Consider the following 13,650-nt stretch of genomic DNA (forward strand, 5'->3'; position numbering starts at 1 on the left):
TACTATATTTACATGCATCCTAATTCGCCCTATTTACTCTTATTCTAGTTACATTCATCCTAATTTATTATAGTTCCGTATACGATCACAAGACCATGGGGATGATGCTGGAGGGCCTTTCTGGACTAGCACAAAACTGATTTCTTTTTATATCTGCAATTCATCACGTCTCTAGGACTCAAGCTTGAGTTGATGGCACCTAATAACATGCTATCTTCATCATTAAACATTTCTATAAAAATCTATTGTGTGTGTACATGTCTTGTCCTCTTAATGTGTTGCCAGCCTGCTTCCCCCCACCCTCTTCTATGTTGCTTCGTTCCTCTGACAGTTCACAGTTTCAGATTGACATACGTAGTTTGAGAATAGGATAGTCTTTATCCCTTTCTTGAATTTTCCGGGGTCCTTTTCTAGCTTTAATTCCTTCAGCAGGGCGTTCCACCATGTTGGAGCCATTACAGAGAACATTCTTGCCCTGGTGCTTTTGTATTTGATGTCTTTGAAGGAGGGTATTTGTAGTAGAAACTCTTGGCTTGAGCGCAGGGTAGGAGATGCAGGGTGAGTTATACAGTCTGGCCGCTAGATATTGTGGTTCTGAGAAGTGAACAGTTTTGTGCGTCAGCAGTAAGCTCTACACTGTATATATGCTTTTGTATGCGTTCTTTACCACATTAGATGGTTAACCTCTGTCTATAAACCTTTTCAGAAAATTTTAGCCGACTCTTTGTATTGATCATCTAAATCCCATATACATCAGTAGCTTAATAATTGAGAAAAGAGAAAGCTATTTTTAGTATGAAAAAGATAAATATTTCAATAACTCAATAATGTATTCCTATCGGCTTAGCATACACATTAATTTTAAAATATCCTGCTTCCCAAGTGATTGTTGATTTTCCCCTTTGATCATGCACGTCTAGGGAGGGTGGGGAGTTATTTTTATTTAGAATTCACTTGTTGGTTATTTATAAAAAAAAATTTCATCGAAAATGAAATAATTATTCAATAAGGCCAACTTGTAAGCTCTTTCAAAAAATCCAAAGGTACTTGCCAGGCTTTGGGACACTGATTTAATACTTGTTCCACATACGTAAAGACTTCCATTTGAGGAATTACTGTGTATAAAGACTGAACATCTAATGTAACCAAAAGAATATCACTAACTGGTGTATGGATCTGACTTAAAATATTCAAAAAGTGAGCAATGTTTCTCAGGAAAGACGATATCGGGGCAACTAAAGGTTGTAAAAAACACTTATCCATCATAAAAGAATTATATACTAGTAAGTCTTGAGAACATAATGAATTCACTTCCATCACCACAAAATACAAATCTAGGCATAAACAAACAATGACAAAAAGCGAGCATTATTTCTATGGCTAACCATCGCTGCTGACAACATTTCCATGGAAACACATAGAAAAAGCTTCTTAACTCATTTTGATACTGAAATTATACATGTGAAAATATGTGATTAATCTCTCCACCTCTATCATCTATTTTCTTTGCTTCTCCGCATTAATTCTTTTATTTCATGATTTGTGGGTTTTTGGCATGTCTTTATTATCAGCAATGTGTTCTGCTGTTCCCACAGATTCAAATTAGATGAAAAGATGAACTGTATAAGGACAGACTGAAAGATAGGAGATTTATTCAAAGTATACACTGTATATTTTTATTTATTTAGGGGCCCTTTTATTAAAGTGTGCTAACAAATTTAGCGCACGCAAAATCAGTTAGCACACCTTAATAAAAGGACCCCTTAGTAATTGTAACAAACCAGTCTCCTTATATACTCAGTTCAGTTTCATCCCTAGATTCAGTATGATGGCTGTCTTCAATGACATCCAGCATTTATAAATAGACTTTTGATTCCGTATGACCCCTCGAGAGTTCTCAGATCTACTTCTCAGTTTACCCTTAACGTCCCTTCCCTGAAAATAATCGGAACTCGCTGTGCTCTTATTTTTTCTGCAACTGCTCCAATGACTTGGAACTCTCTTCCCCTATATTTAAGAATGGAATGAAATTTGCAGAAATTTAAAAACAGTTTAAAGAGCTTTCTTTTTAAAGATGCCTTTAACTGAAAATACAATGCTTTTAGCTAAAAACATATTACTTATCAATTTTAGTAATTTCTAAAATTGATAATTTTAGCAGTTTCCAAATTTGACATATATCTTTGCCAGCAATCTTTCTTTTCCCACCTCCCTTATGTATTTTCCTTCTATGTACTTTTTCTTTAAAATTGTAGTTCTCCCCCTCTTTCCTATTGTTTCTTGTGACCTTATAAAGCAGTTACCCAAGTATGTCTTATAATGAATCATGTACGTTTAATTTCTTAAAATGTTAATGTTCTTTTTATTTTTTTTATTTTTTTTTTACTCTTTGTACAACGCTTTGTACCTTTGGATAAGCGTTTAATCAAAAACATGAATAAACTTGAAACTTGAACTATGTGCTGGAGTTTACAATGACAATATTTTAATATGTGCATATTAAAAAAATGTTAACATTTACACTATAATGACATGTGAGGAGTAATGTTACAAGAGGTTGCCTAGGTTGGCAAATTAGTAGGCACCCATTTTAAACAGTTACTGTAAGTGGTTTGTTTTTTAAATAAAATACCAGCACAAAATCAACTAAAATTGTGTCTAGAAAACAGAAGCTGGTTTAAGTATTCACACTGCGGAGAACCAGCTTTTGATCCGTACTGCTTTGGGAGATGCCCCTGAGGTTGCCCCTAACGAAGGACACGAAACGGGGCTCTGTAGGGCAATCAGCTGGCACCCCACATGAAAACACAAAACAGCAGTTTGCAGATAAGTTCCTGTTTTGCAGCCATTTTATTAAGGGTTTAAAATTCACCAGGCTTTATACTTCTCAGGAGCTTTTACCAATGTCATTTAAAAGCATTGTTGATTGATTTATTTAAATCCTATTTAAATTTAATTCTCCACACTATATAGACACCAGGGTTTTGGGCGATTGATAACAATTCTTGCATTAATTTATAGCTTAAAGAGAAAAAGTAAAAAAAGCAGTTTTAAAAAATATTTTGCACTATGAATTATTGATTTTTAGACTAGCCCACAGAGTGTTTCAAAATGATGTGAGTGGGTAATGTCTGCCAAGCATGTTGGTGCATTTGGCGGTGTTGAACCCTGGTGAACTCGGACAAAACCTTTTCACAGGAGTTCCCACTTACTGATGTAACATTCTGTTTGTAATATCCAAACAAACACTTGGCATAAGGGGTTCAGCTAACCCAAAACCCTTCAGGTGCCTGGAGAATAGAGAGCTGGTCTGGTTTTTGTAGTTTTAAGTGTACACAAAACATCCTTAGGTGTATTTTTTTAAAATAACCTAAGGGACATATTCTATATAAGAAGTCTAAAACACAGGTGCCAAAAAGGCCAGTGTTTAGCACAAGTGTACTGATTTAAATAAGTTTGTCGCTGTTTTGATCTCTCCCTGGGGATTATCAGTTAAACCCCTTAGCACTGTAGTTCCAAAAATATTCCAAAAACCAGACCTGCTCTCTATTCTCCCGACACCTGAAGAGTTTCGGGCTAACTGAGCCCCTTATACCAAATGTTTGGTTGGAAATTATAAACAGAGTGTTACATCAGTAAGTGGGAACTCTGTGGAAGGTTTTATCCAAGTTCACCAGGGTTCAACACCACCAAATGCACCAACGTGCTTGGCAGATATTATCCACTCACATCATTTTAAAACACTCTGTGGGCTAATCTGTATAGTGCCAGCTGTGGCGGTAACAGCTCCGATGCTCATAAGAATCGTATGAATGTCGGAACTGTTACCACTGCAGCCGGCGCTGATCGTACAAAGTTCAGAAAAATGCACATCTTCGCTCCACGGAGAACAAAGAACTGAGGTATCATGGGCCTACATTGGGCGGGAAAGCACTCGCGTATGCGCAGTGCGGGTAATCGTGAAGTTTCTTAAAACTTAAAGTGACAGTTCACTTTTCATACTGTCCATACTGGGCTCTTTGGATGATGTCACCCATATGTGAGAATATGCTGCCTGCTTGTCCTAGGATAAACTAAAGAACAAAATAAGTTGCAGTAGAAAAAAATAAATCAGTCCAAAAACAATACATCTTTAAAACTGGAAAAAAATAACATTGGCAAGTGTGGCATTGTGGTTAGAGCTACAGCATCAGTACCCTGAGGTTTTGGGTTCAAACCCCATGCTGCTCCTTGTGACCTTAGGCAAGTCACTTATCCCTTCCCCCCCCCCCCCCTTTTACAAAACCGCAAAAGCGGTTTTTAGCACAGACCAGCAGCTGACCAAGTTTTACAAACCTGCCATGTAAGTGCCTGGGAGAGACAGAATGTACCTCTCCCTGCCTTTGCCCTGCATCCAACTGCAGCATCTCTTCCCTGCCTCCTTCCTTTGCCCTGTGTCCAGGTGAAACCAGCATTTTACCCCTCCCTCCATGTTCAGCATCTCTCAACCCTCTCCTGCATCAAGAATCTCAAAAAGGCAGTTAATAACCCCAATAAACAGATAGATAGATAGAAAGATAGATAGATAGATAGATGTAGTGTATTTCATTTGAGCTGTCAGCTTGTCAATATGCTCAGTTATGCAAAACTAGTTGCTGGCTTTTAAAAGCTCTTATATCTTTCAGTCACTGGCAGCCATAATGATTCAAGTTGCTGATGTTTATTGACCTATTTGCTCATTGTGTTGGGCTGTGTTGGAAATGCTGCTTTAAATTAAAGAATGATAACTCTGGTACTTGTAATATAGAAGCTGTTGGGAACCTGCTGCTCTCTCTTTAAATATGAAAAATTCAGTGTCTGCATTTGCAAACCAAACTAGTGAAAGAAATTTTATGCCCTAGACACCTGAGACTTAGGCACCCTCTCCTCACTTCACAAGGGATGCAGAGGAGAAGTGGCTTGTGGAACAAAGGAATGGTGAATTGCATCAGCTTAGGCTGGGCTCGCTGGCTTGAAATTCACTTCCCAATTTGTACTCATATCTGGAGTCCAGGAGACAATAACAGGAATGAAACTAGAAAGAGAGCTGCCCCAAGTTCAGTCTGAGCCAGTGGCTTACTTCAACTTATCTGGTGCTCAGGAGCTAGTGCTCCAGACAACCTGAATGCTTCCTCTCCTTCAGGAGGTGGGGACAACCCCAAATACCGTGTTTCCCCGAAAATAAGACAGTGTCATATTAATTTGGGGGTCCAAAAAATGCATTAGGGCTTATTTTCGGGGGATGTCTTATTTTCTTTCATGTACAATAATCACCTCTTCCTTCCTCTCCTCCACCCTAATTCTTCCTTTTTTTAAAAATATTTATTTAATTTTTCAAATACATTTCCAAGCATAATCATCTTGAACAGAAAGATTGACAGAAATTTTAAAATCTCAAAACAAAACAAAGAATCAAATTTCAAGAAATCAAACAATTTTCTATCATTCTCAAGTCCTCAATTATAAAGGTTCCAAGATTCACTAAGTGACTAAACATAAAACAATCAGAATACTTAAATCAAAGAAAAAAGACAGCCTATAATGGTAGGAGATTAATTCTACATTTTGAGATTAAGATTGTTATAACTTATGCTTTATCAAGGTGTTTTAGAGACAAAAAAAGCAGTCAACTGGGATGGGTCAAAGAAAACATATTTAAAGGATTTATATCTAATTATGCAATTGCACGGATAGCGCAAAAAGAAAACTCCACCCATAGAAGTTACTGCTGGTCTCATCCACAAAAATTCTCTCCTTCTTCTCTGAGTATCTTTAGAGACATCCGGAAACATCAATATTATTTGTCCCCCAATTTTTTTTTTTACTTATTTTTGAAAAATAACCTCATTATCCATTCCTTATCAGGTGCTAAAGTCACTGTTACTAATAATGTTGCTGGTTTCACAACAATTTGGAAACATCAAGAGGCTTGTCCTGATAATTTTGATTTTGACCTGATTGTTCCTGTAATTTCTTGTCAGGAAGGTAGTATACTTTAACAAAAGGAGGTAATGATTGTCCTGGAACATTCAAGACTTCTAAGAAATATCTCTTCAGCATATCTCGAGGAGTTGTAATAGGATTTTTAGGAAAATTTAAAATCTGCAAGTTGTTAGCCCGACAATAATTTTCAAGAGATTCTAATTTTCTCTGAATACTATTACTATCTTTAATTTGCATTTCCTGAAAATTTTTAATTGTTTTCAATTCCATATTCAATTTTTGAGTCTCACTTTTACCTATTTCAACTTCTTGTTTCAATTGCACAATTTCTTCTTTCTGTATCTTTAAATTTCCTTCAATCTCTTTAACTTGCGGGGAAAAAGTTTTACCCAAATTCACTACTAAATCCCAGATGGTCTCCAATGTAACTTCTGGTGGTTTTATTAGCAAGAAAAATCTTGCAATGGCATTGCAGGCTTACCAGATGCTGGTTTTGCTTCCAAAGTCCCTTGTACTCGCTCCTCAGAAGATCTTCCGGCCACAGGTAGCTCCAGGGAATCAAATTCCCCCGCTGACTCCAACAACAAGCTCTCAGATAGGCTAGCCTCTCGCGGTGTGAGCCCTGTCTCTTCGGGCATGCTCGGTTCTTGCGGAAAGCTTGTTTGCTGTGGCCGTGGGGGTGGATCTCTATGGTCTGGGCTCAGCGTAGCATCAAGCCCCAAGTCGTCTGCTACAGCGTCACTTGCCGGCATCGGTAGCAGGCGATTCTCAGACTGCTCCAAACCTCTGGTAAGACACTGCAGGATTTCATCTATCGTGCCACTAGAAGGGATCCCGGGATATCGGGAGGCTCCACTGGTTCCTTTCCCCCTTCTTTTCGGTATGGTAACAAATGGAAGAGGTATGAGATTGGAAAAAATCCCTAGGCGTCTCTCCCATTAACTGGCTGCCGTGGCCATCTTGGATCCCTTCTCTCCTAATTCTTCCCTTTTCCTTGCACCCATCCCCTTGTGCAGCATCTTTCTATCCCTCCCTCCCATCCCCCTGTGCAGCAGAACCCCACCGACCCTCCCACTGTGAGACTGACATACCGTACCTCCGAGGCCTCAAAAAACAGCAGTGGCAGCAGCGTTCTAAATGGGCTGCTTTGCAGCCTTCCCTGCCGGGGCCTTCCCACTCCATTGATCTTAACTAGGGCTTATTTTGGGGGTAGGGCTTATATTAGGAGCATCTTTAAAAATCATACTAGGGCTTATTTTTGGGATAGGTTTTATTTTCGGGGAAACAGGGTTGTACAGTGTCAGATCCTGGGGAACTGGGTTTGATTCAATATTCCAAACACCTCGGGGATACACTCATTTGTTCCCTAATTAAAAGGAATTAACTTTCAATATAATGTTATGCTATCATAATATATTCAGCTCAAAGGATACCATAAAGAAAGGAGGAAAGAGCCTCAGACTCCCAGCCTGCCACTGCTCATTAGCTTTCAAGCAGGCTGTATTCATGAGCTACCTCATTGGCTCAAAAACCTCCTCCTCCCTATATTTCTTTATTAATTTTATAATTTCCTATCGATTTTTTAATTTCATAATCAAACAATTAGTTTTATAATTTAGTAATAAATCATTTTATAATTTTCAAATAAGTTTTTATATTAAAAAAACCTCATCAGAGCTAAGCACTACATTCCAGACTTACTTTCTTAAGCTGGAGGGGCCTAACAGAAGTACTCGGGAGTTGACCATAAAATCACTTCCCGCTAGTGTGTTAGAACTGCGATCGGATGAGTGCACAAAAATCTTAAGCTACTCCACTTATCTCTATCCCTTGCAGTTCCTTATGGTATCCTTTGAGCTGAACATATGATAGTATGAAATTATATTTAAAGTTCATTCCTTTTAATTAGGGAACAAGTGAGTATATTCCCAAGGTGTTTGGAGTATTAAATTGTTGATTTCCTTGGGGTTGTGTGATTGTGGAGTGTTGAACTGGGTTTGATTCCCACTGCAGCTCCTTGTGATCCTGGTCAAAAGACTTAACCCTCCAGGTACAACCCCCCCCTCAAAAAAAACACCAAAAAAACCCTCCAACTACAAAAACAACAACTTAGATTGTGAGCCCACTAGGGACAGAGAAAGTTCCTGCTGTGCACATCTAGTGGCGCTATGGAAATGATAAGGAGAAGTAATACAATCCTTTTTGTTGCTGGGTGATAGCTCAGCAAATTGGAACAAGATCTGGTCCCTATTTTAGGATGATATATCCAAAAGGATAAAATTAACCAAAGCTGAATGATAACATTTGTTGCTTTGCTGCCGGTGCTCTGGCTCAGCCTGCAGCGGCTTCCTGATAGGCTCAGCCAGAGGTGGATGGCAGGAAGGCCTGAAATACTCCTTTTTTTTGTTTTTGTAAATCTTTATTGACATTTCAAACTTTTATAATGTATACAATTGAAAGAATCAGAAAAACTATATGAAAATACATTATTATCATTACAATTATTACCTTAAACAATTTTTCCACCCCTTCTTTGTGTTGTGAAGCTAAATTTACCCGTGACAGGAAGATGTTACAGAGAGAGTACATGCACCATAGGAACAATAAGACCCTAATTATAAAGAAAAATAGAACTTCAAATTTAATTATGCTTCTGAGACTGATATGGCACTATGGCCTAGATTCACTAAACTTACCGATCTGGATCATTGTTGGGCGATTCTTGGCTGAGTTTTGCCAAGCGACTGATTCACTACAGATTCTACATGCAAATCGGGCACATGCCCTATAGCAATCCCACTGATCGCTGTAAGAGGGATCGAAACACATGCACTAAGTATCCTTGTTGTTTATTGATGCAATTTACGCATGCGCTAGCTCTTCACCCTTACTACGTAGTTAGTGGGCGGGGTTTATTTCCGCACATCATTGGCGGCAAAGCACAAGCGAGCTCAAAAGAAAGGGGGAAGGGTAGCTGCAGTTTACTTTTGCTGGCCCTACAAGTTGGACATTTTTAAAAAGGAATGATTTGTGACCGACGCAGTGAATTATTTTGTGTAGCCAGATTATCGAACAGAACACGCTTTAAAACTGCGGGTTGAAACCACAGGTTCACAATGCACTTTTTACAGAATATATAAAAAAGGAATTCTTACGCATATGTAAAGATATTTTACAGTTCTATTTTTAATTTTGAAGGTTGTTTTATATGGGGTTGTAACCTTGATACTGATATTTCAGGGTGGAAAAGGGCAGTCGCTACTTTTATGGATTGGCAAACCCAATTGGTGTTTCTTCTTCTGCTTAGTGAATCGATGGCTTCCTACTTTTGCATTCCATTTCCCCTCATTTGCCGGGTCGGGGAACGATCGCAAAACCAGTAAAACTGGTTTTGCGATCGTTGGGACAGGATTGGTAAGTTTAGTGAATCTTGCTCTATGCTCCTTCAGATTAGCTAGACACCACCATTTTGGGGTACAATAATTCAAACCTGGTTATATCATTTTGCATTAGGAGACTTGCAGTCTTGCTTATCTTAAAGTTATCAGACCCGTAAGTCCATGCGAGCAATATCATAAAATCAGGACTGGATCAGTCTGTGCTGAAGAAATGATATCAGTTAGTAACCCTACCATAATCTAGCTGATTTTGTTTTAGGTACATGTGACTATAGTTATAGCACCTAGCATAGGAGCCAGCTCTGGGGGTGCTTGAGCACCCTCAATATTGAACAAACTCCCTGACAATGTCTAGGGATAGGTCATTTATACTGGGTTTAGCATCCCCAATAATTTTGAAAAGTTGGCTCCGATAGCACCTAGGGAGTACAGTGTTCCCCCATGAATTTGTGGTTTTCTCATTCGCGGTCTGCTCCGACCACCTCTTCCTGTAGTAAAGTCGGGCTACACTAATCAGAAGCTGCTTTGGCACGCAGCTCCTGATTGGTGTAGCCCGACTTTAATACAGGAAGAGGTGGTCGGAGCAGACTGCGAAAGATTTTCTTCACCCGCCGGCACTCCAGCTGCCTCCCCTGCCTTTTGACAGGCGAAAAACCGCATTTGCGGTTTTTAAAAATTCACAGGGGCGATTCTAGAACTTTGCAGCGCACGAAGATGGCTGGGTAGAGGATTAGCTCTGTTGTGACAGGCAAATTTTATTAAGATTTTGGCAGTTAAAATTAAAGAAAAGTGAAGGAAAAGAGAGAATTGAAGTAAGAAATGGCTTCGGGTAAAACTAGTAAAAGTAATCCGGTGAATTCAGGAGCAGGAAGTAAAAAAAGAACAAAAATTGATTCGGTATCCCCGACAGCGGTCCCTTTGCCTCAGGAAGAAATTGATAACAGTGATTTGATGAATGAACTTCAGAAAATTAAAGAAATAGTAAGTGATAACGCTAAAAATATAAAAGATGTGAAGAAGGAAATAGAGAGTCTGACAAATAGAATGCAGGCAGTTGACTTCAAAATTGAGCAGTTAGAAAAGCATGCTGAGAAATCTGAGGCAGAGATGCTGGTGTGTAAAAAAGATCACAGAGAAATAGAGGCGTTGAAAAAGGATTTTGAAGACTTATCAAATCGTGAAAGAAGGAATAATTTGCGTCTGATTGGGATACCTGAGGGGATTGAGCAGAATGATCCTATTCAATTTGTGACTAATTTTATCCCAAAGATCTTGCCATTTAAAAGTTCTTTTCCTTTGGAGATAGAAAGAGCACATCGGATACCGATGAAAAGATCAAATAGTCAGAAGGGTCCCCGTCCAATAATCTTTAAGCTGCTAAGACATCAGCAGGTGGTAGAGATTATAAAGCTGGCTAAAACAAACAAGGATCTTAAATGCCAGGATTCTAAGATCTTTATAGTACCTGACTTTGCAAAAGCTACAGCTTACAAAAGAAAACAGCTTTTGGATTTAAGACCTAAACTGAGAGCAATGGGAGCAAGATATGGATTGATATACCCTGCTATTATGAGGGTAACTTATGAGAATAAAACTTATAATTTTGAAGAAGCAGGCAAATTACAGGAATTTCTAGATCAATATAATTTGCCTATGGTTTCATGAAATTATTTAGAAAATGTAATAAATAATATACTTAGATTATTTTTGGTTTATATTTTTGAGTGAAAATTGAAAGATATTTTATAAACAAGGAAAAAGTGGAAAAAAAATAGAAAAGGAGAAAATATTTTCTAGAAAATTGTTGCAGTTAGGTTTAAGGGGGATCAACATTTCAAACAAGATTTAAAGAAAAGAAATGAAAAATTTTAAAGAGACAATAAGAAAAGAAGAAAAGAAGATTTTGACAAGGTAAGAAGAGGGATGGAGCATATAGGAAGTGAAGAAAATATGAGGAACAATTATAAGATTTGGATGGTTTCTTAATGTGAATTTATAATTTGCATTTGAGCGTGACTGAGATAATATGAGGACACATAAATGCTGCATTGGAGAAATGTGGGAACTTAGAATATAATAAGATGAAAAATACAAAAGACTATTGATGTAAAGAGAAGAAGATGTGAAGATGGACTGATGGAAATGACTTGAGCATTATTTAGATTTACAATTTGCATCTGAAATTGACTGAGATATAAGGATGATGTTGCAAAAATACTTTATTGGAGAAAGATGAAATAGCAATCTGCAAGAAGATGGAATAAGAGACTGAAACAGCAGGATGAAGATGTACAAGTGTTACAGTTGTGCAGAATGGAGAATAGACTGTAATAGATTGAAGATGCAATGAAAATTAATGAGAGTTTTAAAAAATATGAGGTCTGCTTGGTTGAAATGTTTGATCCTTCTTTTGATGTAAGGTTAAAAAAAAAAAAAATGAATATTATAGGATGGAGTGATGTATGTTCCATTGAAGTTGTGAGAAACTTAGGTTAAAAAAAAAATAATAATAAAATAATAATATTAATCTTGGGGGGGTATATATTGTAAGAAATGGTTTCCAAAATATTGGGTATATACTTTTATAAATATATTAGAGGTATAGGATGGAAGAATGTTTGGAAATTTGAATGAGAGGGGAAGTATATAATAAAGAATTATAGTAAATATAGGTATTTAGGGTATTGAAGAATGGATTGACTGCAGGATAATTTAGTGTTGGTTGTTTGAAAGATTAGAGAAAGAAAAATGAGTATGTTATTGCCTGTGGGGAGTTTATTTTTGCTCAGTAATATGTGCGTTTCGAAGTTTGCATTTGTGTTAGGGGAGGGGAGGGTGGGGGATGGGAATAGGGGGGATGGGGAAAGAGGGGAGGGAGGGAGACTCATATATTGGTTTAAGGAAAAAGAAAAAATGTATATTTTATGTTTGAGTGGATTATATATGTATTTTATATTTTATTTGTAAAATGGGTTTTAAAATTTTTTCTTTGAATGTAAATGGCCTTAATCACCCTATAAAAAGGAAAAAGGTATTGGAATATATTAAACAACAAAATATAGATATATGTTTCTTGCAAGAGACACATTTGTCTGGAACAGAGTCTATGAAGCTGACAGATAAGTGGATAAAACAATGTTTATTTGCACCAGCGGTAAAAAAGAAGGCAGGAGTAGCAATATTGATTAATAAAAAATGTTCAGCAACATTTAATATGGTAAAGGCAGATCCTCAAGGAAGGTGGGTACTTGTTGACATGAGCATGGGCAGTAATACAATGGCGTTACTAAATATATATGCACCTAATTCGAATCAAAGTGAATTCTTTAAATCTCTACAACAATTAGTTTTACCACTGGCTACTACTAATTTAGTGGTGGCTGGGGATTTCAATGCTGTTATAGATCCAATAATGGATAAAAAGCCTAGTAGAATTATGAAATCAATGGGATTAGAAAATTTGATACAAGCATGTAATTTGAAAGATATATGGCGTATTCTTCATTTTAATGATCGGGAATTTACATTTTGTTCACATGTTCATCAATCGTTTTCAAGAATTGATTATATATTTGTTTCAGATCAGATTGTACAGCAAGTTGTAAAAGCTGACATAGAACCAATAGTAATATCTGATCATGGTGGTGTGTGGATAGAAGTTAACTTATTAGATCAAGATAATTCCAAACCTGTATGGAGGTTTGATAATACTTTGCTTGCTGATTCTAAATTTTGCACTGAATTTCAGATAAAAATGAATGAATATTTCAGACTTAATGACCTAGAGGAAATGTCGATTGGAATATTATGGGATGCTTTCAAAGCAACTATGAGAGGACAAATTATATCATATTCTGCGTATAAAAAGAAACAGATAAGAAAGCAATTTGCAAATTTGGAAAAAGAAATTAAAAATTTGGAATTAAAATTGGTTAATAAATGGGAACAAGAGACATTTCAATTATTGTTAAAAAAAAAATGTGAATATAATGAAATTTCCTCTGGATTAGTAAGGAAAGATATTTTTGCTCAGCAAACGATGTATTATGGTAGTGCAAATAAGGCTGGAAGATTATTGGCAAATTATTTAAAAGCAAAGAAAAGAAAGGAGAAAATAAGCATAATTAAGGATGAATTAGGACATTCTCATTCTCAAATTGGAAATATATTAAAACAATTTTTAAAATATTATAAGTCACTGTATTCTTCTGAGTCTTATTTAGATAAAGAGAAAGATGGGTTGGATTTTTTGAGTTTAGTTAAAGGACCTAAGGTTCCTGATCATATAAAA

The sequence above is a fragment of the Geotrypetes seraphini genome, chromosome 7, assembly GCF_902459505.1.
Source record: "Geotrypetes seraphini chromosome 7, aGeoSer1.1, whole genome shotgun sequence".
In the NCBI taxonomy this organism is placed as follows: domain Eukaryota; kingdom Metazoa; phylum Chordata; class Amphibia; order Gymnophiona; family Dermophiidae; genus Geotrypetes; species Geotrypetes seraphini.